Genomic DNA, 27,453 nt, shown 5'->3' with positions numbered 1-27,453 from the left:
GGGTATGGCTTGCCAGCTAGTCAGGTCCCAGCTACACAAGAGGCTGAGGCAGGAGGATCCCTTGAGCCCATGAGGTCGAGGCTGCAGTGAGCTGCAATTGTGCTACCATCGCACTCCAGCCTGGGCAAAAGAGTGAGACCTCGTCTCAAAAAGCCAAACCAAACAAAATAAAAAAACAACTAAACAAACCTCCATGGAAATAGAGCCATTTCAAGTCCTCTATTTGTTTGAGCTCAGCTAAGCATTGGTGTTTCACTTGCTGTTGCTGAGCAGAAACACTGTGATTTACTTTCCTCTTCCCAGCTCAGAAAGCTTTCTTAGGCTCATAGGAGCCCGTAGATGACCAGCGTGCAATTATAAATGCTGAGATCATGAAAACGGGGGTGGGGGGGGTTTGTTTGCTCAGCACTTTCCCCTTTCTCCTTCCAGGCCATTCACTCAATTTTTAATGTATAGGTTTTCTAAGTGTCCCAGCTGGGCGCAGTGGCTCATACCTGTAATTCCAACAACTTGGGAGACTGAGGTGGGCAGATCACCTGAGGTCAGGAGTTCGAGACCAACCTGGGCATCATGGTGAAACTCCCTCTCTACTAAAAATACAAAAATTAGCTGGGCATGGTGACAAATGCCTGTTGACCTAGCTACCTGGGATGCTGAGGCGGGAGGATGGCTTGAACCCAGGGGGTGGAGGTTGCAGTGAGCTGAGGTTGTGCCACTGCACTCCAGCCTGCAACAGAGTGAGACTCCCTCTCAAAAAAAAAAAAAAAAAAAAAGTAGGAAGTGTCTTTGTGAGGCCATCTACAGAAATGCAGCATACAGACACACAGAGCAAGCCACTAGTCAAGGCTCAAATCCTGGCACCACCGCTGGGCAGCCGAATGACTTTCAGGAAGTTACTTAACTTCTGTAAAGTTTCCTTACCTGTAAAATGTGGATATTAATACCTACTTCATAGTATTCTTCAGAGGAAGCATGCAAAAAAAAGAAATGCTTAGCACACTTCCAGAAACATAGTAAGCAGGGAATAAAGGAGGCCTCATGGTTGTTAAGGTCATGACATCTTTGCTTAAATATTTTTAGTGACAGGAAGCTACCGGCCTCCTAAGACAGCTCGTTGGCAAGCTCATTTCAACGAGTCTTAGGCTTCTAGATATGGAAGACCAATGAACCCAACTTCATTCATTCCCTGGCAAGAAATCTGAGGCATGGAAAGATTAAATGACTTATCCGAGGAGGTACCACTAGCCAAGGGCCGGGCCAACACGAACTTCCGAGCATCTGATGTCTGTTCCAGTGTCCTTTCTTTTCTAAAATTATGGTCAAGTCTGCCTTCCCGTAATTTCCCCTACAGGTCCAATTTCCCCGTTACGGTCCCTGGCAGTACATGCTAGATACCTTCAAAACATGAGTATTGAAGTGACAGTTCACATGGCCCATTGCCAGACTGTCATAAATACTAGAATTCTTGTTTTTGTCTTGGCACTTCACAGATAGGAGATGGAACCAGAAGAGCTGCCCTTTGGTTTTGAAGATGGCCTGGCTCTGCTGTTTCTATTTCCTTTCCACATTGTGTTGAGACGAGCTCTCGCTCTGTCGCCTAGGCAGAGTGCAGTGGCATGAGCACAGCTCACTGTAACATCGAACTCCTGGGCTCAAGTGATCCTCTCCGCTCTGTCTTCCAGGTAGCTGGTACTACAGGTACTTGTCACCATGCCTAGGTAATTTTTTTTTTTTTTTTTTTTTTGTAGAAACAGGGTCTCACTATGTTGCTTAGGCTGGTCTTGAACTCCCAGGCTCAAGCAATCCTTTCTCCTTGGCCTCCCAAAGTGCTGGGATTACCAGGCACAACTAGAGCTTGCCAACAAGAGTAGTCCTAACACACAATTACCCATATCATTTCACCTGGACTTTATTCATCCTTCAATCTATCAATTTATCTCCCAAAAGGAGTGTCTACTTTTTGCCAGACACCATGATATATAGAGGAAAAGACCTGCTCTCTGCTCTCCAGGTGCTAACAGTAGTGGAATGACAGGTCCATAAATGATGGCAATTGAGCAGTAATCAATACGATGGAGATAAGATGGGTGCAAGCATCTGTTTGGGTTAGGGGCACAGGTAAGAAGGGAATGCGCTCAGGAGGAGAGTCAGCTGAGGAGGTTATCTATGGCCATGCAGGAGTAAGTGGTGCCATTTTCTGTGGCAGACACAGGCTAAGTGTTCAAGCATCTGTCTCTCCTTCTTCCTGTGCTTACCGGTGATCTTTGTGGTAAGGAGGCCACGTGACTGAGGTTTAGACAATAAAATCTGAGAAGTGATGCCTGCGACTTCACGGCCTGGCCCACAGACTCTCTGCCTTGCCATTCTTTGTGTGCTTTCTCTGTCTCCAAGTGGACAAAGACAGCAGATGGGAAGCCATGTGTCTGTCACAAGAAGGAAGGGGCTGGGTCCCTAACTCAGATGAGCGCCTCCTACTGATCAAGAACATGTGCTTTGGGCTTTAGGTTGGTGAGAAATAAACTTGTATTATGCTGAGAGCCTTTCTACATTTTGGGGTTAATTTCGTTGTTGTGGAAGCAGTCAATGTCGCCTCTAATACTGTGTTTACGCTTGGATTTATTTATGCCACGTTGAAACCAACCAAACTAGCCATGCTGGTTTGGAAAGATACAACTAGGAATCCTGGCTTCTCAGTCTATCAGCCAGTAGACTAACTCGGGAGCTAGATTCACAGTATGTTCCTTTCCCGGAAAATTCCATTTGAGATATGTTTGGCCCTTTATCCTTAAGGAAATCATCTTAGCCCTGATTGAAATGTTCCTGTTTCTCCTAGATAACATGGCTTACTTTAGAGCAGGTTGCTGCTGCTAAAAATCTACAGCTTGCTTTTTTTTCTAAGCAAAAAGGAAGGAGCAGGTAGAGCAACTTTATTCCCTATAAAGAGGAGGAAAAGAGTTCATGGCTGCAGTGAGCCGTGATTGTGCCACTGCCCTCTATCCCGGGTGGCAGAACAAGATCCTGTCTCTAAATAAAAAAGAGAAGAGAAGAGAAGAAAAGAAGGAACACCTCATCAGAATAGCTATCACAGAATAATGGGTCAGCTTGGAGATGTTTTCAGCCCCTTTTTGCTCTACTGTAGGCTATAGTATCAGTCAATCAGTTATCTTTGCTGTCTACTATGTCTCAGAAAATGCAAAGAAGGAAAGTATTATATATGAAATGCTGAGTTGAGGACACACCAGAATATGTTTTTCACCTGATATTTCTCAATCATAAATATGACATACATATTTAAATGTGCTTCATACTGTGTACTTGTGAGCGTCAAAGAAACTTTTGTGCAACTGAAGATTGACATTTCTCCCCACAAATTCTATTTTCTAGCCAACAGATAGACTGAAAGTTTATTTATAAGGTGCAGATAGACTAAAAAGTAGAAAACAATGAAAGAAAGCATAACTTTTATGACATTGACACAATGAGCTACTTATGACTCACAATAATAACTACAAAAAATTACAAACTCACTGTGGGCTTGATTAATTCAGGTGAGTCTTTCAAAACTATAGGTGACTCTTGAATAACGTGGGATTGAACTTCATTAGTTTACTTATAAATGTATTTTTTTTCAACCAGACTTGGATCTAAAATGCAGTATTCATGGACAAGAAACCCCTGTAAATAGAGGGCGATCTTTCCTATACACAGGGCTGACTACAGGACTTGAGTATGGTCAGTTTGGAATATGTGGAAATTCTAGAACCAATCTTCTGTGCAAACAGAGGGAAGAATGTACGCCCTTTGATAAATGGATAAATGGAGGTAAGCTTGGGTAACGTTGGATGTTCTGAGATGTACCAACTTTGACTTCAGAAAAGCAATGCCTTAGAGTTCTAGGAGCCAACTCTACATAACCTAGCAGCCCTGAGCAGGGTGCAGGAGCTGAAATACCCACTGAAGACTCTTAGAATCACAGGTCAGAGGTCAGAGGCAGAGGGTCATTGAACATATACTGGTCCAACCTCTCCATTTTACACTGTAGAGACAGGCTCAGAAAAGACAGGGGACTCTCTGCATCACTCAGTGATTGGCAGCAGGTGTGAGATTGCAACCCAGATATCCTGGTTTCAGTCCTGAGTTCCTTCCCTAAAACCTCCTTTGCCTCTTGCAGCAGCAGTCCCCAGTGGGGCTCACTGAGCAGGGGCAATGCCATCTTTCCAGAGGGAAAGGCAGTTGGCTGTCGTTAGCCTCTATAGCACTCCTATTTGCAAATTGCCATCCGAATATTTCATGCAATGTAAAGACAACCAATATTATGATAACTTACTGTTGCTAGGAACTGTTTTCAAACTCATTTAACTATCATAAAAACCCCATGAGGTTGGTATTACTACAATCCCCTTTTCATAACCAAGGAATCAAGGCGCTGAGAGGTTATGGTAGTAAGTGGCAGAGCTGTGCTCAAATCCTGGCAATTTGGCTCTAGAACTCATGCCCTCGAGTGCTAGGTTATAACTAATTGTTAATTCCCCTGTTCACAGACCATGTTTTTCCTCTATGCTAAAGCTGCTCCTGCAGGGATTCTTTGCTTCTGCTACACCTGGAACCCTCCTGTGTTTTCCTAATTAACCTTCAAGGCCTACAGCAACTGTCCAACCTCATCCAGGAAGTCTTTCTGGATTTCCTCCAGGTTGCAAGCCAATAATTTTGCTTCCAGATCCTTGAAATACTCCTATTCAGCACTTTCCTGCCCCTCAGTGCAGCAGCAGCTCTCTTTAGACGCAGGTGAATTATAGCCTGAGGCAATGACACGAGGACTGCCAATTAGGCTGTAATTCACCTGTGTATAAAGAGTGCTCCGGGCTCCCTTTTCTGTTCCTGTTCGGCTACCAACCTGCCTGGTGACTCTGGAAAGTCTGTCAAACCGTCTTAGTTTTTGAATCTGTAAGGAGCACTGTTGGCCGTTTTGTAATCCCCAGTGACGTGATTGATTCCGGTAAGAATTGCGAGTCTTAGCAGTGTCTTACCAGACTTAGCAGCGTCTGCTAAAACACGAGGTGGGAAGATGCTGGGAGCAGGCTGTTTGTGTGCTTTCAATCTGTCGCCCCACAGATTGCTCGCTATGTACAAATGGAAAGCAAACCTTTTCTCTGGAGAGACCCGAGGTCACCATCTCAACTAAGAGATTGAGCATCATTAAATAGGGGGTGGTGTGAACCTGGGAGCCTCCTGATGTGACACAGTACAAAATGCACAGCAGTAACTATGAACATTTTCTTTTCCTTCTGACAGATTTATTGAGGTATAATTCACACACCACATGATCCACCCATTTAAAGCATACAATTCAAAGGTTTTTTATATTCACAGGGTTGTATGGCCATCACCAGAATCTAATTCTAGAACATTTTCATCACCCCCAAAAGAAGCCCCATAGCCATGATCAGTCATTCCTGTATCCCCCTCCTCCCACCCTCAGCCCTAGGTAATCACAAATCTACTTTCTACATATTTGCTTATTATGGACAGTTTGTATAAATGGAATCATATATTAATAATGTTGTTTTCTGTCACTGGCTTCTTTCACCCAGGGTGTTTTTGAGGTTCCTCAAAGTAGCAATCGGCACTTTATTCCTTGTATAATATTCCGTTGTATGAATATGCCATGTTTTATCTTTTTTTTTTTTTTTTTTTGAGACAGAGCCTTACTCTGTCACCTAGGCTGGAGTGCAGTGGTCCGATCCTGGTTCACTGCAACGTTTGCCTCCTGGGTTAAGCAATTTTCATGCCTCAGCCTCCCGAATAGCTGGGATTATAGGTGTGTGACACCACATGCAGCTAATTTTTGTATTTTTAGTAGAGACAGGTTTCACCACGTTGGCCAGACTGGTCTCAAGCTCCTGACCTCAAGTGATCCACCCTCCTCACCTCCCAAAGTGCTGGGATTACAGGCGTGAACCACTGAACGTGGTGAATATGCCACGTTTAAAAAATCTATCATTTAATGGACATTTGAGTTGTTTTCCAGTTTTTGGCTATTGTCAATAATGTTGCTATGAACACTGTGTACAAGCTTTCGTTTGGACACACGTTTTCATTTTTCTTGGGTGTATGCCTCGGAGCAGAACTGCTGGATCAGGCGGTAACTCCGGGCTGCACATTTTGAGAAGCTTCAGGTTATTTTCTAAAACTGTTGCATTGTCTCATATTCGTACTTAAGTTTTCTTGTCAAACATGTTTAATCTGGTTAATCAAGACTTTAGACCTAATTTCTAGTTTATAGGAAACATTGACAGAGAAAAACATTAACGGACACCATGAGGAGGCAATGAAGCAAATCTATAAAGCAGGGCATTCTATAACCGGCCTGAGAGCTTCAAAAAGGGTGCTGGTGTCCTGACAGAAAAGGAGTGGTGGTGACTTTTAAGTTACACTATACTAAAGAGGCGGGATGCAGTGGCTCATGCCCGTAATCCCAGCAGTCTGCGGGGCTGAGGTGGCCGGATCAGCTGAAGTCAGGAGTTCGAGACCAGCCGGGCCACCATGACAGAACCCTGTCTCTACTAAAAATGAAAAATTAGTTGGGCATGATGGTGGGCACCTGTAATCCCAGCTACTCAGGAGGCTGAGGCAGGAGGATTGCTTGAACCTGTAGGCAGAAGTTGCAGTGAGCCAAGATTACGCCTCTGCACTCCAGCCTGGGTAACAGAGTAAGACCCTGTCTCAAAAGAAAAAAAAGATACTAAAGAAACATGACAACCAAATACAATGTGTAAACTGTAATTGCACCTGGTTAGAACAAAACAGTACTAAAAGACATTTTGGGGACAAGTTAGGATATTTGAATATACTTGGGATGTTAAGTGGTATTAAGGAGTTAAAATTTTTCTTAGATATAATCGTAGTACTTTGGTTAGATAGGAGAATGTTCTTATTTGTAAGAGATGTGGCTGAATTAGGGGTTTTAAGTGTCATGATCTCTGCAACTTTCAAGTTGTTCAAAAATATCACACGCACACACACACACACACACACAGCAATAAAGCAAGTAATGGCAGCTGTTAGTTTATTTTTCCTTTTCTTTTCTTCATCTCTTTTTATTTTTTTGAGGTGGAGTCTCACTCTGCCGCCCAGGCTGGGGTGCAGTGGTGTGATCTCGGCTCACTGCAACCTCTGCCTCCCAGGTTCAAGCAATTCTCCTGTCTCAGCCTCCTGAGTAGCTGAAACTACAGGTGCGTGCCATCATGCCCAGCTAATTTTTGTATTTTTAGTAGAGACGGGGTTTCACCATGTTTCACCAGGATGGTCTCAATCTCTTGACCTCATGATCCACCTGCCTCGGTCTCCCAAAGTGCTGGAATTACAGGTATGCGCCATTGCTCCCGGCCAGCTGTTAGTTTTTTAATGGAGGGATGAGTATGTGGGTGCTCAGTGTATTTCTGTAGCTTTTCTGACTGTTGACATTTTTCATAACAAAAAGTTGGAAAGAGAGGAGATCACACGCTCCATGAATGATAATTTAGCCATCTCTCCCCAGTTAGACTGCAAACCCCTGAAGGTCGAGGGCCTGACTCTGTACGTCTGCAGCCAAGCCCAGTGCTCACAGGTTTCTGGTGCTAAGGCCTCAGTACAGGTGCCTGGACCTTAACGAGAGGCAATAGAGAAATTCGCACAGACTAGCAATTCAAAAAATGTGGCTGTAGTTGAAGAAGACATTGACATTCTTCACTCTTTATAGCCTCAGCTTGGAAAATGAGAGGGTGGTAATTGCAGTCATGTTCCCGATGCCTGCCAGTGAAAACAAACTTTTCTAACTTTGCTCCCAGAGCAGTTGATGCAAAAGAAAATAGAAATCAACCAGCCTCCCAATTAGCATCACTCATTTTGATTTGATTGCTGTTTCTGCCCAAGCTAAAGCAAATTAGCTAACTAAAATCCTGAAACAACACATAACCCCTGGGGTACTGCACTGATGTCATCGTCCTAAAAAATACAGGCTTTGGAAAGGTGCTTGGCAGATATGCCTCATCTCATTAGATATGGATGGTGGCTGTTTTAGATTAAAAGGTAGGGGGAATTTCAAACACTAGCCCTGGTGAGGGTATGATCCTGGGGATATTATAGAAACATTAGGGTCACCTGGGCCAACTGAGCGCAATCCTAATATATTATTTCAGCCTTCCATTTTATCCCTGGCCCTCATTGCTAGGAGCTGGGCAATAATTGTCCTCCCAGAATAGCTTCTTTCATTTTGAAACACGAATCGAGCCCCTTTTTCTCTATAGTATTGGTTTTAGGATTATGGAGTGAGTGCTAGATGTATAACATGTACCTCAAGAGAAACTGAAAATCCGTGCTTGAACTAGGCAAGTCTGTGAGGCCATTTCTCATTCGAAGATGGCTCATCTCAAACCTCTTGGAGATTCCTAATTTCAAATGTTTTGCCTTGTTTTTTCCATAAACTGATAAAATGTCCTAGACATTTCTTTCTTTTGCAATTAAATATATTTCTCAGATTGCTTACTTCTAGCCCCTGGTGATACAAAAATTCTATTTCATTCAAGGTGATCTATCAGTTTTTGGAAAGCATAGTCACTATGCAAGTTGTCGCACAGCAAGAATGGGTTGTTTCCCCAGTAAAGAACAGCTTCATTTTAGGATGGGCGCAGTGGCTCATGCCTGTAATCCCAGCACTTTGGGAGGCTGAGGCGGGTAGATCATGAGGTCAGGAGTTCAAGACCAGCCTGACCAACATGGTGAAACCCTGTCTCTACTAAAGATACAAAAAATTAGCCGGGCGTGGTGGCAGGTGCTTGTAATCCCAGCTACTCAGGAGGCTGAGGCAGGAGTATTGCTTGAACCCAGGAGGCAGAGGTTGCAGTGAGCCGAGATTGTGCCATTGTACTCCAGCCTGGATGACAGCACAAGACTCTGTCTCAAAAAAACAAAACAAAAACAGCTTCATTGTATCCAAAAGTCTGATGACATGTGCTGAATTCTAAGAAGGGTGCTCTTTAAAATATTTTGCATTTTTGCTAAGTCATGTATTCAAACCATGTATCAATCCAACATTTATTTGCAGAATATATGGTGGCCATTGCTCTACCCACATGCTAGCCCTGTAACCATCGTTCTGAAACAATCCCTTAATTAACAGAATTGAGGCTGTGTACAGATGAAACTGGTCTCCATTAAGATTTCTAGGAGGACAAAACCAACCCCATTAAATTTCAAACAAAGAAAAGAAAACTGAGACAAAAATCAAGTGATTTGCCCATGGCAATATTTTCTAAGGTGTGTTTCAGAAAAAAACATTTATGTTCAAACTGATTTGGGAAAAGCTGCACACCAAGTCCCTCTGTTGAAGGTCTCAATGTAGATTAACATATCGAAGGCTTAAGAAAGTCCTGCAGTGAGAAATCTGTTTAACTCTGTCTTATTTCAGTGTTCTCTAAGTTTATTGACCCACAAGGTGTTTTTTAAAAATTGCATAACATCAGCTGGGTGCAGTGGCACATGCCTGTAATCCCAGGACTTTGGGAGGCTGAGGTCAGGAGTTCAAGACCAGTCTGACCAACATGGAGAAACCTTGTCTCTACTAAAAATACAAAATTAGCCGGGCGTGGTGGCACATGCCTATAATCCCAGCTACTCGGGAGACTGAGGCAGGAGAATTGCTTGAACCTGGGAGGTGGAGGTTGTGGTGAACCAAGATCGTGGCATTGCACTCCAGCCTTGGCAACAAGAGTGAAACTCCGTCTCAAAAAAAAAAAAAATGCTTAACATCAATTAATATCTCAAGGAAGACAGTTTGGGAAACGATAACCTTTAATTACTGCAAAGAACAACATGATACTCAAAGTATAAAAAAATTAGGACACAATCAGAGAAATTTGAATGCTAACAATATTTGATAGTAACAAGTTCATATTAGATTTTAAAGTATAATATTCTGGTTCTATGGATTTTTTTCCTTGAGTTGTTAACACACGCTGAGTTATTTACACATGAAATGATTTAATATCTGTGGTTTGCTTGGAAATAATCCAAAGTGGGGCAGTTTAGGGTAGTTGGCTGTGTGAACTGAGGTCAGACATCAGTTAACTGTTTGAACATGACTTTTTCTAAAAGAACATGTCATGTTTTTAAAAATTCTAACATTAGGCCGGGCGTGGTGGCTCATGCCTATAATCCCAGCACTTTGGGAGGTCAAGAGATCAAGACCAGCCTGGCCAACATGGTGAAACCCCGTCTTTACTAAAAATACAAAAATTAGCTGGACTTGGCGGTGCGTGCCTGTAATCCCAGCTACTCAGGGGACTGAGGCAGGAGAATCACTTGAACCCAGGAGGTGGAGGTTGTAGTGAGCCAAGATTAGGCCACTGCAGTACTCCAGCTTGGTGACAGGGCGAGACTCCAGCTCAAAAAAATAAATATATAAATAAATAAATTCTAACGTTGAACATCCAAGTGTCCAAGTGTTGCTTTGATGACACGAACTTGCTTCAAAAAGTTCTCTGAGTAACTTCTAATTTATAGAATAATAATAAAATGAATATTTCTTTTTCTTTCTTTTTTTTTTTGATGGAGTCTCGCTCTTTTGCCCAGGCTGGAGTGCAGTGATGCAATCTTGGCTTGCTGCAAACTCTGCCTCCTGGATTCAAGCAATTCTCCTGCCTCAGCCTCCCAAGTAGCTGGGATCACAGGCATGCGCCACCATGCCTGGCAAATTTTTGTGTTTTTAGTAGAGACAAGGTTTCTCCATATTGGCCAGGCTGTTCTTGACCTCCTGACCTCAAGTGATCTACCTGCTTCAGCTTCCCGAAGTGCTGGGATTACAGGTGTGAGCCACTGTGCCTAGCCCAGTAAAATGAGTATTTCTAAGCAGATGCTAAAGACGTAGGAGCATTCCTTAGCATCCAGCTAAAGCCTACCACTGTGCAATAAGCACTTGCTAATTAACACATTGACATAGCAGAGAAGTAAGGGGTATTCCAATGCATTTTATGTATCAACACACTTTATTTCCATGGGTGGGATTTGTGAGAAACCCAGAATCTTAAACCAGTAGACTAAAGATCTTGTTTAACAAGTTATGACTAGGAGATCAAGAGATTTTATAGACCATGATAAGCTCTATTGGCTCAGAGGCACAACAGAGCAAAGGACATGGCTTTGGAATCAGATTATTGGGTTTGCCTCCAGGAATTAATACTCTCTAGCTATGTGGTCCTGGGCAAGACACTTTAGATCTTTTTGCTGTTTCCTCATCTATAAAGTTGGAATAATAACAATAATAATATCCTCCTTAGAAAGCTGTTGTGACTATTAAACTAGATAATCTAACCTAAAGCACTTAGTGAATATTCATTCATTTGTTTATTTTTATTTTTTTGAGACAGAGTCTTGCTCTATCACCCAGGCTGGAGTGCAGTGGCACAATCTCAGCTCACTGCAACCTCTGCCTCCTGGGTTCAAGTGATTCTCGTGCCTCAGCCTCCCAAATAGCTGGGACTATAGGCACCCGCCACCACACTTGGATAATTTTTGTATTTTTTTTTTTTTTTTTGAGATAGAGTCTCGCTCTATCACCAGGCTGGAGTGCAGTAGTACGGTCTCGGCTCACCGCAACCTCTGCCTCCTGGATTCAAGTGATTCTCCCACCTCAGCCTCCCGAGTAGCTGGGACTACAGGCACGCGCCGCCATGCCTAACTAATTTTTTTTTTTGTTTTTTGTTTGTTTGTTTGTTTGTTTTTGTTTTTTTTTTTTGTAGAAACAGGGTTTTACCATGTTGGCCAGGATGGTCTCGATTTCTTGACCTCGTGATCCCCCTGCCTCGGCCTCCCAAAGTACTGGGATTATAGGTGTGAGCCACCGCACCTGGACAATTTTTGTATTTTTTGTACAGATGGGGTTCTGCCGTGTTTCCTAGGCTGATCTCAAACTCCTGGCTTCAAGTGATCCACCGGCCTCTGGCTCCCAAAGTGCTGAGATTACAGGCATGAGTCATTGCACACAGCCACTTAATGGCTATTTAATAATTATCTGTCAACATCATCATTGCCATCATCTTCTTCCTAGGTAGTTCATGGCAGGGATGGCTCATGTTCTGAGTAACTCAGGTCGGTCCTCTCATTACTGAGTAATCAGTGGGCTCACCGCCCAAGATGCCAGTACCAATGTGTCAGCTTTTGCGAAAATAAAGGCTTTATTGTGAGTTGACTGGCAAGCAGACAGGAGGAAATGCTGAAATCTGTTGCCCTGAGCTGGGGCTTGGGTTTAGTTTATAAGCATAAGGTAATGAGATGTGATCTGATTGGCTCTTGCAATAAGGTGATGCTGGGAGGTGTGGTCTGACTGCATCCTGACATAGGGTGATGCCAGAGCTTGATCTACTTAGACGCTGGATCCTACCATGTGGTATCCACTTCTTAATTCAGTCCCTACCCCTCAGTATGCGCTCTTAGGTTTCCCCTGTGGTTGCACACTTGGTTCATCTGGGCACGCTCAGGTTATGTGAGCTTCAATCTGTGCTCTGTGGCAACTGAAAAACAACTACAACATTGTTACATAAAAGTTGAGCCAGATTGGTCTGGTGTGATTACACTCTGAGCCCATATTTCTCAGCAAAGAATGGGAAGCAGTGATGAAGCTAGTGGAAATACATAGCCACGAAGTAACCACAATTTCAAAGAGACACAGAATACTTTTTGTTTTTTTGAGACTAGGTCTTGCTCTATTGTCCAGGCTGGAGTGCAGTGGTGTGATTTTAGTTCACTGCAGCCTCTGCCTCCTGGGTTCAAGCAATTCTCCCACCTCAGCCTCCTGAGTAGCTGGGATTACAGGGGCACCCGACCATGCCCAGCTAATTTTTGCATTTTTAGTAGAGACAGTGTTTTACCATGTTGGCCAGGCTGGTCTTGAACTCCTGACCTCAGGTGATCCACCTGGCTTAGCCTCCCAAAGTGCTGGAATTACAGGCATGAGCCACCGTGGCTGGCTGAGACACAGAATACTCTTGTATGTATGTTAGGAAATATGTTTTCCCTTTTCAATGGCCTTTCTTACAGCTTGTTTAAATGAGAAGGGCAAGTGATAACACCTCAGTCTAGTGTGTTGAAATAGAAATTGGGTGGGATTCTAAATATTAAACCTTTATAAGTAATGTGCTAAATATCGTTGATGATGTAGGTTATTCTATTTTTAAATCATTGTAATATTCCCAAACAAAGCATGGATGGAATGAATATTTACGTTTTAAATTCTAACAACTGTTATAATATCTTTTATAATAATTTCATAGATATGTCACCTAAGGAAAAAAAGTCAAGAGTGATTATGCAATGAGGGGCTTAGGCATCTAAATATTTATTTCAAGCAACATTTAATCTTCATGTATCTTCAATATCCCTGCACAATTCCTTTGAGAATTTAAATAACTGTTACCAAAATGTCAGGGGTTTGATCTAGGTCCTATTGCTCTTTGCACAGAAAGCCAATCACTGAGGCCGATTGCAATGGCTCACACCTTTAATCCCAGCACTTTGGGTGGCTGAGGCAGGTGAATTGCTTGAGCCCAGGGGTTCAAGACCAGCCTGAGCAACATGGTGAAACCATGTCTCTGCCAAAAATATAAAAATCAGCCAGTCTCATAGCCCAGCCTCAAAATAAATAAATAATTAGATTAAAATAATAAAAAAAACCAATCACCGAGACAGTGAGTATAGTCAAGGAAAAAGGCGTTAATTTGTTGCTGCAGCCAAAAAGATGGGAAGTCAGTCTCAAATCCATCTCTCCAACTGACTAAAATTAGGGGTTTATACAGCAGGGAAGGAATTTAACTACACGTGGGAGAACAGAATTAGAGAGAGGTAAGGAGAGGAACTATGTGTCAACAGGAACTGTGTGTAGGTGACAGGAATTAGAGAGGGGTCTGGCGTCTCATTTTCCAGATGCAGTGGTCTAATAAGTTTTAGTTCTTTGATACTATCTGGGAGGCCTGATGGTGGGTTTCCTAAGAAAGAAACTTGGATAAGACAAATGTAAGTTTCTCAAGTTTTAAGGCCAGAGGGGTCAATTTCTATGTTTGTTTGTTTGTCTACTTATCTATTTATTTTATTATTATTATTTTTTGAGACATAATCTTGCTCTGTTGCCCAGGCTGGAGTGCAGTGGCGCAATCTTGGCTTACTGCAACCTCTGCCTCCTGGGTTCAAGTGATTCTCCTGCCTCAGCCTCCTGAGTAGCTGGGACTAAAGGTGTGTGCCACCACGCCTGGCTAATTTTTTGTATTTTTAGTAGAGACAGGGTTTTACCGTGTTAGCGAGGATGTTCTTGATCTCCTGACCTCGTGATCCACCTGCCTTAACCTCCCAAAGTGCTGGAATTACAGGCATGAGCCCCCGTGCCTGGCTGTTTATTTCTTTTTAAACCCATAAACTTCCATTCTATAGTGATATTGGTCTGGCTTAAAATCAATTCAGATGATTTGGGACAGTTAAATTAAAAGCATGCATATATTTTAAAACCTCAGGGTTTTGTGTTTCCCTGGGAATGTCACAATGATTCCTTGGGACTTAAAATAAAATCTTCCTCAGTTATTGAGAAAATTTTAGTAATGTAAGCACCTCATGATTTTCATTCTGATCATGAACAGCAGTGGAAGAGTAGCCTGGTCTGGACTAAAGGCTTTGTAAAATAGTTTCTGAGCAAATTATTTCACTTTTGCTAAGCTTTGACTTATTTATCTATGAAAAGTTTTTCAATGGCAGTATTTGATTCAAGAGTTAGTAGGTATAATATATAAAGTTTAGCATATAACATGCAAAACACTAGTCATTATTATTAATTATTTATGAATAATTAGTGACTTATAAAGCTTAATTTTTTTTTTTTAGAGGCAAGGTCTCTGTCACCAAGGCTGGAGTGCAGTGGCACAATCCTAGTTCACTGTAACTTCAAACTCCTAGACTCAAGGGATCCTCTTGCCTCAGCCTTCTGAGTAGCTGGGACTATAGGCACACATCACCACACCCGGCTCATTTTTCTATTTTTTATTTTTTATAGAAACAGATCTGCTAACTTGCCCAGGCTGTTCTCAAACTCCTGGCCTCCAGTGATTCTCCCACCTCAGCCTTCCAAAGTGCTGGAATTACAGGCAGGAACTATTGTTCTTGGCCATCTAATAGGTCTTTTTAAATTGGTTTAGTTTGATCAGAAGTTTTGAAATGTTGACAAAACATCTTCCCCCTTTGGAGATTATGTCCACTTTTGGCCTACAAGTTGGGAATGAAAAAGTTGTATGTTTCTCTTTGGAGGGGCATGAGTTTAATTCAATAGGTTGCTTTATAATCTCAGCTCTCTGATGAACTGAAAAATATTATTCTTTTGAAGACCTTATCACTTGTTCTGGTTGAGGAGGTGGTACTAACATTCTCTTGTGGCTTTCTCTATCCTAAATCAACGTAGAGCATTGAGTGGTGAGTGCTACTCACCTGACCACTGCTGAGAAACTGTTCATGGAAAAAGACATTAGACAGAGAAGTTGGACCATTGCCCAGCTAGGTGAATCACCGAAAGAACTGAGCATCTTTAGAAAGATTTATTTTAAAGATACCTTGAAAATATGTGGGTCAGCTTCTTCAACATTCACTCTATGGTTTCTGGCTAGTGATCAGGTTGTTGAATAAATTTCCTAACAGAGCCCACATCCAGGAATATTTAACTGTATAAAAATGTACATATCCAAGAAAAATATGATCCTGTGGGCCTTGTCATCTATCTTTCAAAGAGCAGTGGGATTTGCCTTTCTTCTCTTCTTTCCATGTCTCTTTTCTTTGTGATGAAAACAAGGAAAAAAAATCTCCAAACCTTAATCAGAAAGCTTTTATTTCATTCGAAATGGCCAATATAGGTATATTTGTTTTCCCGGTTTTGCCTTGTAGCTGGCACTTGTGGATATGGTTTGTTTACTCAATTTGTTAGCAAACCATCCTGTGTCATCATAAAATGTGAATGAGTGACCGAGTTCACAGCCCTTTGATTGAGGACACGCTTTTTATCTCTAAAGGAAATTTCCTAAGCTGTTTAGTCCTTGAGATTGCTAGCGGTCCTTTAGGATATTAAATGGCAGGGAGTTTATGGCACTTTTATTACTTTGTTAGAATGGTATTATATAATCTCGGCCACGTGTATTCTCCATACCTCTTTGACCTCCTTATTCTCCTGAGCCCCAAATCTAACAATAAAAGGCGCACTTACATTAAAAATAAATAACTGTAACTAGTCTTTATGCCCTCTACTTCTTAATAATCTCCATTTCCTACCTCAAGAGGATGGCTCTTTGTTCCTGTAATTTACTGTTGAGAGTCAGGTTCAGCTGAGAATAAGTGGGAGTTTAAAATGGCTCATGCCTGATGGTACAGTATTGTTAGAACTTGCTGGGGTAAGTTGAGAGCTGAATATCCCAGTCTATCTCAAGACCTCAATTCTCTCCCCATTTATGGGAGCTGACATTCATTCAAATAGCTGAACTGGAGCATAAAAGTATTTGAATCAAATTAGGGTCAGAGAGAGGCGACCCACCCTTTTATTGAGAACACAGCAGTAGCTGATCATCCATGAACTATAGTTACACTCACATTCTTCCAGGCTCTGATTGATTGTTCTCTGCTCTATTGAGCATGAAAAATCTTGGCCAACACAAGAACAGACCTTAGCATTTCTGGTGTTTATTTCTAATCATCTGGAGTCATTGGCTTTAAGGCTAAGTAGATTTTTCTTGGTCCAGTCATGTAATTGAAGGGGGTATGCATATTAGACAGGCAAGAAGACCTATTGCAAGGAATGGAGAGGGAACGGGAGAGACTTACTTGGTTCTAAAGCAGATGCAGGTTGGAATATTGTCCTAGAAAAATAGGACCCAGTTTGTATGATAAGAGAAGAGCTGAGGAGTAAACATGAGGTCAAGATAAGAGTGAGCAAGTCCCATTTGTTTAGTCCCAAAGAATCTCCTCATTGTGGGCACCGGCTGGACTGGATAACAGGTCTCAAACCAAAGGCAGTCTGCGTTTTCCCAACTAACTAATAGGAAGGCTGGCCTAAAGAGCCATATTCTAGGTGAGGCTGATTTGTGTTTCATCATCCCCTTCACACTTGCTTGGTGTCTTTAACAATCAAGAATATCTTAGTGTCCTTGGCTATTGGCACAATTGTATTTAACCTGCCAATTATTCAGAAAGAAGCAAAGATCGCTGCAGTCTGGAGGTGTTCTCTTTGACTAGCTGGAAACCAAGCAGGGCAATCAAGCTCGGCTAAATGCCATGTCCTTACTATTAGTCTCGGGCCAACAGGCCAGGCCTATTGGTTACCCTTAGTACTGAGTTGGAAATGTATCTACAAATACCAATGAGAATCACATGTGTGCACACGCATGCATGCACACACACACACAGAGTGGAAAAGCTGTTTGAGCCAGAGCTGTCATTTAAACAGTTTGCTATGTCCAGGTGCATAGGTACCTTTATTGTCTCAGTTGGCTTGTACACCGCCCTGGCACCCAATTAAAGGGAGCATAGGATTAATGTCCTTCTTGACAACACCATCAGAGGCATAAGACCAGGAGATAATTTATTATTAAGAGCACTATCAATCTGAGCATGATTTGTGGCTGGCTTTCCAACTGGGCCACAACCCTCAGGAGAAGCTCCCCACTCCAGCCTGGCAACAAATGCATTCCTCACCTTGACGACTCTAAACCTCAGACAGCAGCCAGAAGCTGAAGAATCTCATTGCCTCCTCCAAAAGCAGGAGACTTTATGCACAGAAACATACAAGAGCAGGACCAAAGGCAGGGACCACATTGTGTCCACCACACCGTTCCTAGCATCTACATCCAGCCTGGCATGTGGCAAGTACTCACCAATATTTGGTAGCTAAATGACTCTAATAAATGATTGGATGAATGCATGTAAATTCTTTTAAGTTTTAACCTCAACTTTATTTGCAAACTTTTTGGTGAAGCTCAATTGAAATATTTATATATTACTTATAATATGCAGAGTTTCCTTAGCAGGGGTGGGAGATGGGTAGAGGGAGTCTTGCCATGGAAGTGGCAAGACACACTTTTTTTTTCTGTGAAAACAATTATTAGGTTTGCCAGAAAATCAAAAGCAGTAGTTCTCAAACCTTACTAATTACTAGAAACATTTGAGGAGATTTAGAGAAATACGGATTCACTAGATATTTCTAATTCATAAGTTTATGACTGAAACTGACCCAGTTGTCCCATAAAACTGATTTTTATGTTTTCTTTTGAATAAACATGGAAATTGATCCACCTTGTCTTGAAATTTGAGAAAGTTGCCTTTGTCTTATCTGAGTTCCTTTCTCAGGAAACCAACTATTCAGCCCCTCAGATAGTATCAAGGAACTGAAAATACCAGATAACTGCATCTGGATAATGAGATGCCAGACCCTCACCCATTATGATTGCCTGACTATCTGCTTCCTGTTGACCAACTCCTCTTTCTTACCCCTCCCTATTTCCTGTTTTACTGCATGGTTACATTTCTTCCCTGCTATATAAATACCTAATTTTAGTCAGCCAAAGAGATGGATTTGAGACTCATCTCCCATCTCCTTGGCTGCAGCACCCATTTAAAGCCTTCTTCTCTAGATATACTCATTGTGTTAGTGATTGATTGGCTTTCTGGGTGGCAAGCAGCAGGACCTAGACCAAACCCCTGATGTTTTGGTAACATGATGGGGCCCAGTAATCTAGATTTAAAAAAATGGATTCTAAGACCTTCTTTTAATGAGCCAGGTGTTGGGAGCTACTAGCTTAATGTGTCCCACCTTCCTGGTGAATGTAAGTATGAACTCATTGCTGCTTCAGGTTTCTTTGTTTTTCTTTTCTGGGCAGTGGTATTTTAATATGGACAAGACTAAGGAGAGGGGACTAAGTTGATTTTAAAGTGAAAATTGTGAAATAAGTGCAATTTGTCTTCAATATACTACTTCCTTGTCGATATGGGCTAAATTGTGTCCCCCGCAAATTCATGTGTCAAAGTCCCAACCCGTTGCAAGGAGTTATTACCTCATAATGCAGCTGCATTTGGAGACAGCATATTCAAAGAGGTAACTAAAGTTAACTGAGCTCATTAGGATGGGCCTTATTTTAATGTGACTGGTGTTCTTTTTAGAAGGGGAGATTAGGACATGAACACACATAGAAGGAAGACCATATGAAGACACAGGGAAAAAAGCAATCCTTTGCAAGTCAAGGAGAGAGGTCTCAGAAGACACCAACCCTGCCAACACCTTGATCTCAGTCTTCTACCCTCCAAAATCACGAGAAAACAAATGAGTTGCTTACGTCCCCAACAGCCTCTACACACTAATACACTGTTTCTGGAACCCTCTCTTCACCCCTTGCCTTCCCTAGCCAGGGTCTTGGGTCTCTGAGGTCTCCTCACAGAACTGCTTCATCTGGGGCTATCTCTACTTCCAGGACTCCAAGTTCCAGATGCATGCCTTTTATTCAACTCAGAGATCATCTATCAACTCATGCCACGTAAAGTGCTGTTGCTGGAGCAGGCATGGGGAAGCTGAGAAGATGCTGTTTCCAGGTTCTCATTGCACCATCCCAGTGGACCTGTCTGTCAGTCAGTCCCAATGGGGTTTGCTAGGTGACTTCTATAATCTGATCAACAAATTTCTGAGTTTGCTAGGTGACTTCTATAATCTGATCAACAAATTTCTGTCTGGATTATTGTAGATTTCCTAGCCCAAATTCTTTCTTTAAGAATGATCACCAAAGAGGAGTTCCTTGGAATCATCAATATTTTCTTATTTATTTTTGTATCTTCGACATCTAGCAAAGTACTTGATACATAGGCAATGTCCAACACCCTCTTGTTTTCAGAATCAAGGGAATCATCTCGCTTCCTCTCAAACCCTGTTGGTGTCTGAGATCTCATTATGTATTGACATGGCAAGTTCCTTACTTAACATAATGATTAGAACATATAAGGAAACTAACTAAAATGCATTAGAATTAATTTATATTACAAATATAAAGTTGATTATGATGCTAATAAGGACATAAGAATTTCTTGTTTATAGTGTTGGTATAGTCTTCTCTCCATTGGCCTTAGCTGTGACCTATGAAAATCTCACACTTGAAATCCATTTAGCATGATGTATCTTTTTGCACCCTACTATGGGGTAGGCACTGGGTATACAGCGGTGAACAGATGAGATTCTCACCCTCATTTAGGTCGTCTAGTAGTGGGGACAGATTAATATCTAAATACAAATACATAACCACAGACTGTGAAAAATGCTCTGAAGCAAATGTATGTAAGATTCCATGAGAAAGGCCAACAGAGACATTCTGTTTTAGAATGAAGACTCATAGAAAGGAGCTTTGAAAAGTTGCATTGAAACTAACATCTGACAAATGAGTAGCCATTACCCAAGGGAGAGAAGGGGAAAGAATACTCCACTTGAGAATGCAGCATATGTGGAGACCCTGAAGAAGAACCTAGTCACATCCAGAGCCAGAAGATCCCAATGTGGCTGGGAGAGGGGTGTGTGGGATTGAGCAAGGGAGGGTGGTGAACAGTGGCACTTTGTACATTTGAAATGATATTTTTCCCTCTAGTTTCACCTAAATGGTGAACTGCCACCTTAAGAGGATGTGGTTTCTGGTCCACATACTTTCTGACCTTTCTGACCTTTCTGAGTTCTTCTCTGTCAAGCTTGTGCTTGGCTTGAGCCCAGATGGACAACCCTTCCAGCAGCCCTAAGAACCTGTGTATCTGTCCCTGGGGTAGCTTGTCTTGTGTACCTTAGTATCTTCTTTTCTTCATGTAGCCTTCTGACATAGGAGGTGGGGTTCTCAACTAATAAGAATACATGGATAAACATATGCTAACCATAGGGGACCAGGCACGAGACTAATGCCTGTAATCCCAGTACTTTGGAAGGCTGAGGGAGGAGGATTGCTTGAGGCTAGGAGTTTGAGACCAGCCTGGGCAACATAGTGAGATCCTCTCTCTGCAAAATATGTAAACATTAGCTGGGCATGTTGGTGCACTGTAGTCCTAGTTACACAGGAGGCTGAGATGGGAGGATCACTTGATCCCAGGAGTTTAAAGCTGCAGTGAGTTATAATTGCACCATTACATGCTCTAGCCTGGGTGACAGAGTGAGACTGACTCAAAAAAAAAAAAAAAAAAAAAGAAAAAAAAAGAAAAGGAAAAGAAAGAAAAAATGTGGTTTAGGTCATACCTTATCTCTTCCTTTGTTAGTTTCCTGCCCTAACAGGGTTTAATCAGGACTTCACTTTCTACCTAAAATACTGTAGCTGTGTCTTCACTCCCATCCTGAACCATAAACTCCTGGGGCAGGATCCAGGGCTGATTCATACCAAGCACTCCCAGTTCCTGCTTCAAGGCTGGGACCTCATCCCTGGGCTGTTTCCCTTCCTCTTATAAAGCCCCCAGCTCTGCTGTACAATTGCTACAATTGCTACCAGGCAAATCTTGGAACTAATAGTGGAAATCAGAAAAACAAAAACCCACACAAATCTATGCTAAGTATGCATTTTGGCCTAGAGGGGATTTTATTTTACATCACTTTCTGCCTTATTAAAGATATTTAATGGTTTGTGCTATCAGGATCCAGGAAAGATATCTTTCTAGTCATGTTTTCGGTTAAAAAAGAAACAGATCAGCCAGGCACAGTGGCTCATACCTGTAATCTCAGCACTTTGGGAGGCTGAGGTGGGTGGATCACTTGAGGTCAGGAGTTTGAGACCAGCCTGGCCAACATGGTAAATCCCCGTCTCTACTAAAAATACAAAAATTAGCCGGGTGTGGTGGCATGTGCCTATAATCTCAGCTACTCAGGAGGGTGAGGCAGGAGAATCGCTTGAACCTGGGAGGCATAGGTTGCAGTGAACTGAGATTGTGCCACTGTACTCCACCCTGGGCGACAGAGCGAGACTCCATCTCAAAAACAAAACAAAACAGATCACTTAAGAGAATAATTTGACACTTGGTTTGAAGATTGCCCAGGACCTTGAGTCTTTGTGGAGCATTGTTAATTAGTAAGTTGTGCTTTACAAGGGCTTTAGTGTGTTTTGTAACAATAATCCTTTCGGTTTATAGTTTTCTTTGATTCTTTCAGAAATTTATCACTTTTGACAGAGTTGCTCTCTTATTTGAGCTACTGACCTAAATTTATCCCTTTCAAAGGGAAAGGGTTGTGCCTTATTCAGTGTTGTGTTCTATGCTTGGCATAGTCCCTGGCACAAAGAGGTGCTCATAGACATTTATTTATTTTATTATGGAATTCTGGAATGTGCAGATGATTCCTGGAATGTTCCTGTTTATATTATGATGTTAATTTCATTGTACTGAAACTTTGAATGTAGCTCATAACCGCAGGGCATCATAAGGTTTTCTTGTCCAGGTCCTCTGGTAGCATGAGGAGTTTAAACTGGGAGCAAGTGCCTTGTCTTCTATACAACACTGGACTGGGAGTTTAGACTCTTGGAGAATAGAGCCTCTTCTTACTTAGCTTCACAATTATTTGACACAGTTCTGGATATAGGGTAAGTGGTCACCAAATGTTTGTTGAAGGCTGTGAATGAATGTATTACCAGAGAAGCAATTGTACTGGTTCTATGGTTGTGATCACTAGAACAGCGAGTGGTCAATTCTGTAGAGATTCGCTTCTTCCTTAGAGTTGGCTTCTGAAGCTTCTGTCCTCAGGTACTGATGATAAGACTGTCTAGAAGAATCCTCCTTGAGCATCAAATCAACCTGTCAAAGGGGATCATGTGGCTGTCTTGGGTTGAATTCTCTGCTGCATCTTATATGGGGACAAATAATGTTCTTTTGCTGGGGATGCAGTTTGAAAAGTTCCTCTCTGCCTCAGCAATCTCAGGGAGCACTGGCCATCCCCAGAATCTGTGGTAATATACAGACATCTTGTTTTGAATGCAAACAAATTCCTGTAACCCCTGGGGAAAAACTTTATAGGCAAGGTCAGAACAAGTCATGCCTCTAGTAGAAACTGTCAAGATGCTGTGATTAGAGTGATAAAGAAAGTCCTTGACGCTCTGTGCACACCCAAGAATATCTCCCCTATGCCATAGAACCTGCAATTCTCATCACTTCTCAAAGACTGAGTAGTCTAAGGAAGATGACACATTTGCTAGTTTACACAGCAGCAGGGATTATTTTAGGTAAGGTACTCATATATTTTTAAAAATTCTGTATTAGATTGCAAGAGTAAGAGTCAGCAAGGAGGCAGGGCCGTGATCAGGAGGTAGAGCTTAGAATATGGAAGGAGAGAAAGAGCAAGAGGGAGAGAGAGGGAAAAAGAAAATGAGTTTATGTGGGATGGGGAGAGGAAAAAGAGAGAGTTCATTTTGTGCTGAATCCTAAGTGGAGCCCATGGGAATCAGAAAACTAAATATTTATGTCCTCATCTTATACTTCTTTTGTTGTTATTAAGTGTTAAGTTAATGTGAGGAAGGGCAGAAGTAAACCGAATATTCAGGTTTCGGGTATCAAAACAAAACCCTCAAAACTGACAAAAATGTTAGCCTTCTGAGGGTGGGAACTTATTTACTACTATTATCCCTAGTGTCTAGGAAAGTGTCTTGTACCTAGGAGGCCCTGGGAAAATATTTATGAATAAGAAAATGAATGAATTACTACCAAACATTTAAAGAAGAGTTAATATTGGCTGTGCGCAGTGGCTCATGCCTGTAATCCCAGCACTTTGGGAGGCCGAGTCGGGTGGATCATTTGAGGTCAAGAGTTCGAGATCAGCTTGGCCAACATGGTGAGACCCCGACTCTACTAAAACTACAAAAATCAGCTGCGCATGGTGGCAGGCGCCTGTAATCCCAGCTACTCAAGAGGCTGAGGTAGGAGAATTGCTTGAACAGGGAGGTGGAAGTTGCAGTGAGTCTAGATTTCGCCTCTGTACCCTAGCCTGGGCGACGGAGTGAGATTCCATCTCAAAAAAAAAAAAAAAAAAAAAAGAGAAAATATCAGTTATTCAAAACTATTCCAAAAAGTAGAATAGGAGGGAACATTTCCCAGTTTATTCTATGAGTCTTGTGTCACTGTAATACCAAACTAAAGACATTGAAAGAAAAGAAAACCACAGACTAATGTCTCTTGTGAATATACATGCAAACAAAATACTAGAAAACAGCAACATACACAAAGAATTAAGCATACGAAGAAGTAGGTTTCATCCTAAGGATGCAGCGTTGGTTTAACATTTGAAATCAATTAATGTAATATACCATATCAATATGATAAAAAACAGAAACCCAAAATCATCTCAATAAAGTATTTGACAAAATCCAACATGCTCTCTTGATTAAAAAACAGTCAATAAATTAGGAATAGAAGGAACTTCCTCAACCTGCTAAAGGACATCCACAAAAACCCACAGGGATATATTGTTCTCATCATTTCTATTTAACATTGTGCTGGAGGATCTAGCCAGGGCAATTCATCAAGAAAATAAAATAAATGGCATCCAGATGGGAAACAAAGAAATAAAACTATCTCTAGTCACAGACAACCTAATTATGTATGTAGAACATTTTAAGATATCCTCCAAAACACTTGAAAAACTAATGCATGAGTTAATCAAGATTTCGGAATATCAATATGTAAAGATTAATCATATTTCTATACACTTGCAACAATCTCAAATAGAAATTAAAATGATTTCATTTATAGTAGCATCAGAAAGAATAAAATTCTCAGGAATAAATTTAACAAGTGCAAAGCTTCTATGCTCTGGAAACTACAAAACATTGTTGAAATAAATTGAGTAAGATTTCAATAAATTGAAAGAGATCCCATTTCCATAGACTGGGGTATTGTTAAGATGGAAGTCCTCTGCAAATTGATCTACAGATTTAACACAATTCCAGCTGGCTTCTTTGTAGAACTTGACATACTGAGTCTAAATTTCAGAACTGCAGGGGACTCAGAATAGCTAAAATAATCTTAAAAAAGAACAAAGTAGGGAAACTCACACTTCCTGATTTCAAACTTCTTATAAACTAATGGTAGTAATCAGGAGAGTACTGCCACAATTGCGTAGAACTGAGAGATCAGAAATTAGACCAATGCATCTATAGTTAACTGATCTTTAACAAGGGTGCCAAGATCACTCAATAAGGAAAGAAAAGTCTTTCCAACAAATGGTGCTAGGGCAACTGGCTATCCACATGTGAAACAATGAAGTTGGACCCTTGCCTTACACTAGGTAGAAACCTTAACTCAAAATGTATCAAAGACCTAGATGTAAGAGCTAAAATTATACAACTCTTAGAAGAGAATATGGAGATAAATCTTCAAGACCTTCAGTTTGGCAGTGGCCCAATAGAGCAAAAGCACAGTCAAATAAAAAATATCAATTGGGTTTCATCAACATCAAAAGCTTTCGTACTCCAAAGGACACTATCAAGAAATTGAAAAGACCGCCCACAGTATGAGAGCAAATTTTTGAAAGTCATATATCTGATAAGGGAGTTGTATCTAGCACCTATAAAAACCTCATACCACTCAAGAATAAAAGGAGAACTAACTCAATTAAAAAATGAACAGAGGACATGAATAGACATTTCTCTGTTTATACAAATGGCCAGTAGCACATAAAAAGATACTTGACACCATTAGACATCATGGAAATACAAATCAAGACCACATTGAATCACTTCATACACACTAGAATGGCTGTAACAAAAAAGTCACATAAAAACCAGTGTTGGTGAGGTTACGGAGAAATTGGAACCCTTTTATGTTGCTGGTGGAAATGTGAACTGGTGCAGCCACTTTGGAAAACAGTCTGACAGCTCCTCAAAATATTAAATATAGAGTTACTCCATGACTCTGCAATTCCAGTCTCAGGTATACATCCAGGAGGAATAAAAACATGTCCACACAAAAATTTATACCTAAATGTTCATTGCAGCATTATTTATAGTAGCTGAAATAGCCAAAAGTTTGAAACAACCCTAGTGTCCATCAATTGGTGAATGAATAAGGAAATGTGGTTGATCTGTACAATGAAATACTATGTGACTAAAAAAAGGTTCATAAAAATCACTGATACATACTACAACATGAATAAATCTTGAAAACATGATGCTTGGTGAAAGAAGTTAGTCATGAAAGATGGCAAATTATCACTGCATTTGTATGAATGTCTACAACCAGGTACTCTGTCGAGACAGAAGGGAGATGAGTGGTTGGTTAAGGAAAAGGCTGATGGCAGGGTTCAAAAGTAGTAGTGAGACAGTATGAGGTTTCTTTTTGGAGTGACGGAAATATTCTAAAATTGTGGTAATGCTTGTACAACTCTGTGAATATACTAAAAACCACTTAATTGTACACTGTAAATGGGTAAATTGTACCATAGGTGAATTATATCTCAACAAAGCTGTTACCAAAAAAGACTATCAATCAATAAGTTTAGAATTTAAACAGTCCATTATAAAAATAACTATGTAAAGTATACCCCAAGTTCTAAAATTAATCAATAAAACCTTTAGACATCACAAAAGATTTTACTTTTTTAAAAAATTCAGTTCATTAGGGTTGAGCATTTCAGACTGCTTTGATTTACTCTGAAGTTCTACCCAGCTCTCAGAATCTGTGGAGCTATGTTTTAAGGAGGAACTTCTTATCAACCAATGTTGGGACAAGTGAAACAACATGATTCATTTATATACATTTCCAACGGGTAGAGTAGAATCGGGTGACACTGTGACAAGCTCTCTAATTCCTACAAAGCTGAGATCCCTGGTGGCCTAGGCTTAGCACGGTGTGGCGTTCACAAGAACAGCAACCTGACATTTAACAGCGATTTTTGAAATGCAATTTTACTACTATGAATACTTCCCTAGATCATTCTCAATATGGAGCAAGCTTATTAAAATCTTTTTTTCACTTGCCTGTCTTTTGCAGCAACTCATGAACACAACAGTTACTCTTGCAGTTTTTTCCTCCCTTATCTGAACTCAGCCCTCTTTTCCCCTTTCAAATCTCTTTCCAACTCTGTCCTGGTGGCTCCTGGTTTTTTTTTTTTTTTTTTCCCATGCCATCTCATCTTCTGTCTCTAGTCTATACTCATTGGCTTCAAATTACCTGCCATTTCCTGTGTAAATAAACTCAGCTCACTTTGGTGCCTGTTAACGTCCCTCCTGCCACTTATAACCCCATTTTCATACATCCAAGGAAGGTCACAAAGATGGAATTCACTTTAACATGCAAAAGAGAGGAAGTCGCTGTACTGTCACTTTTCTGGTGACACCACCCAAAACATCTACAAATTAGAAGTGACAGGTCAAGAGTGGTGGTAGAGGCACCTATGGGAAGAGGAAATGGGCATCACCTGATGCT

This window comes from Aotus nancymaae, unplaced genomic scaffold (assembly GCF_030222135.1).
Source record: "Aotus nancymaae isolate 86718 unplaced genomic scaffold, 86718_ANA_hifiasm-v0.15.2.pri h1tg000032l_0, whole genome shotgun sequence".
In the NCBI taxonomy this organism is placed as follows: Eukaryota; Metazoa; Chordata; class Mammalia; order Primates; family Aotidae; genus Aotus; species Aotus nancymaae.
This window is presented reverse-complemented; position numbering follows the sequence as displayed.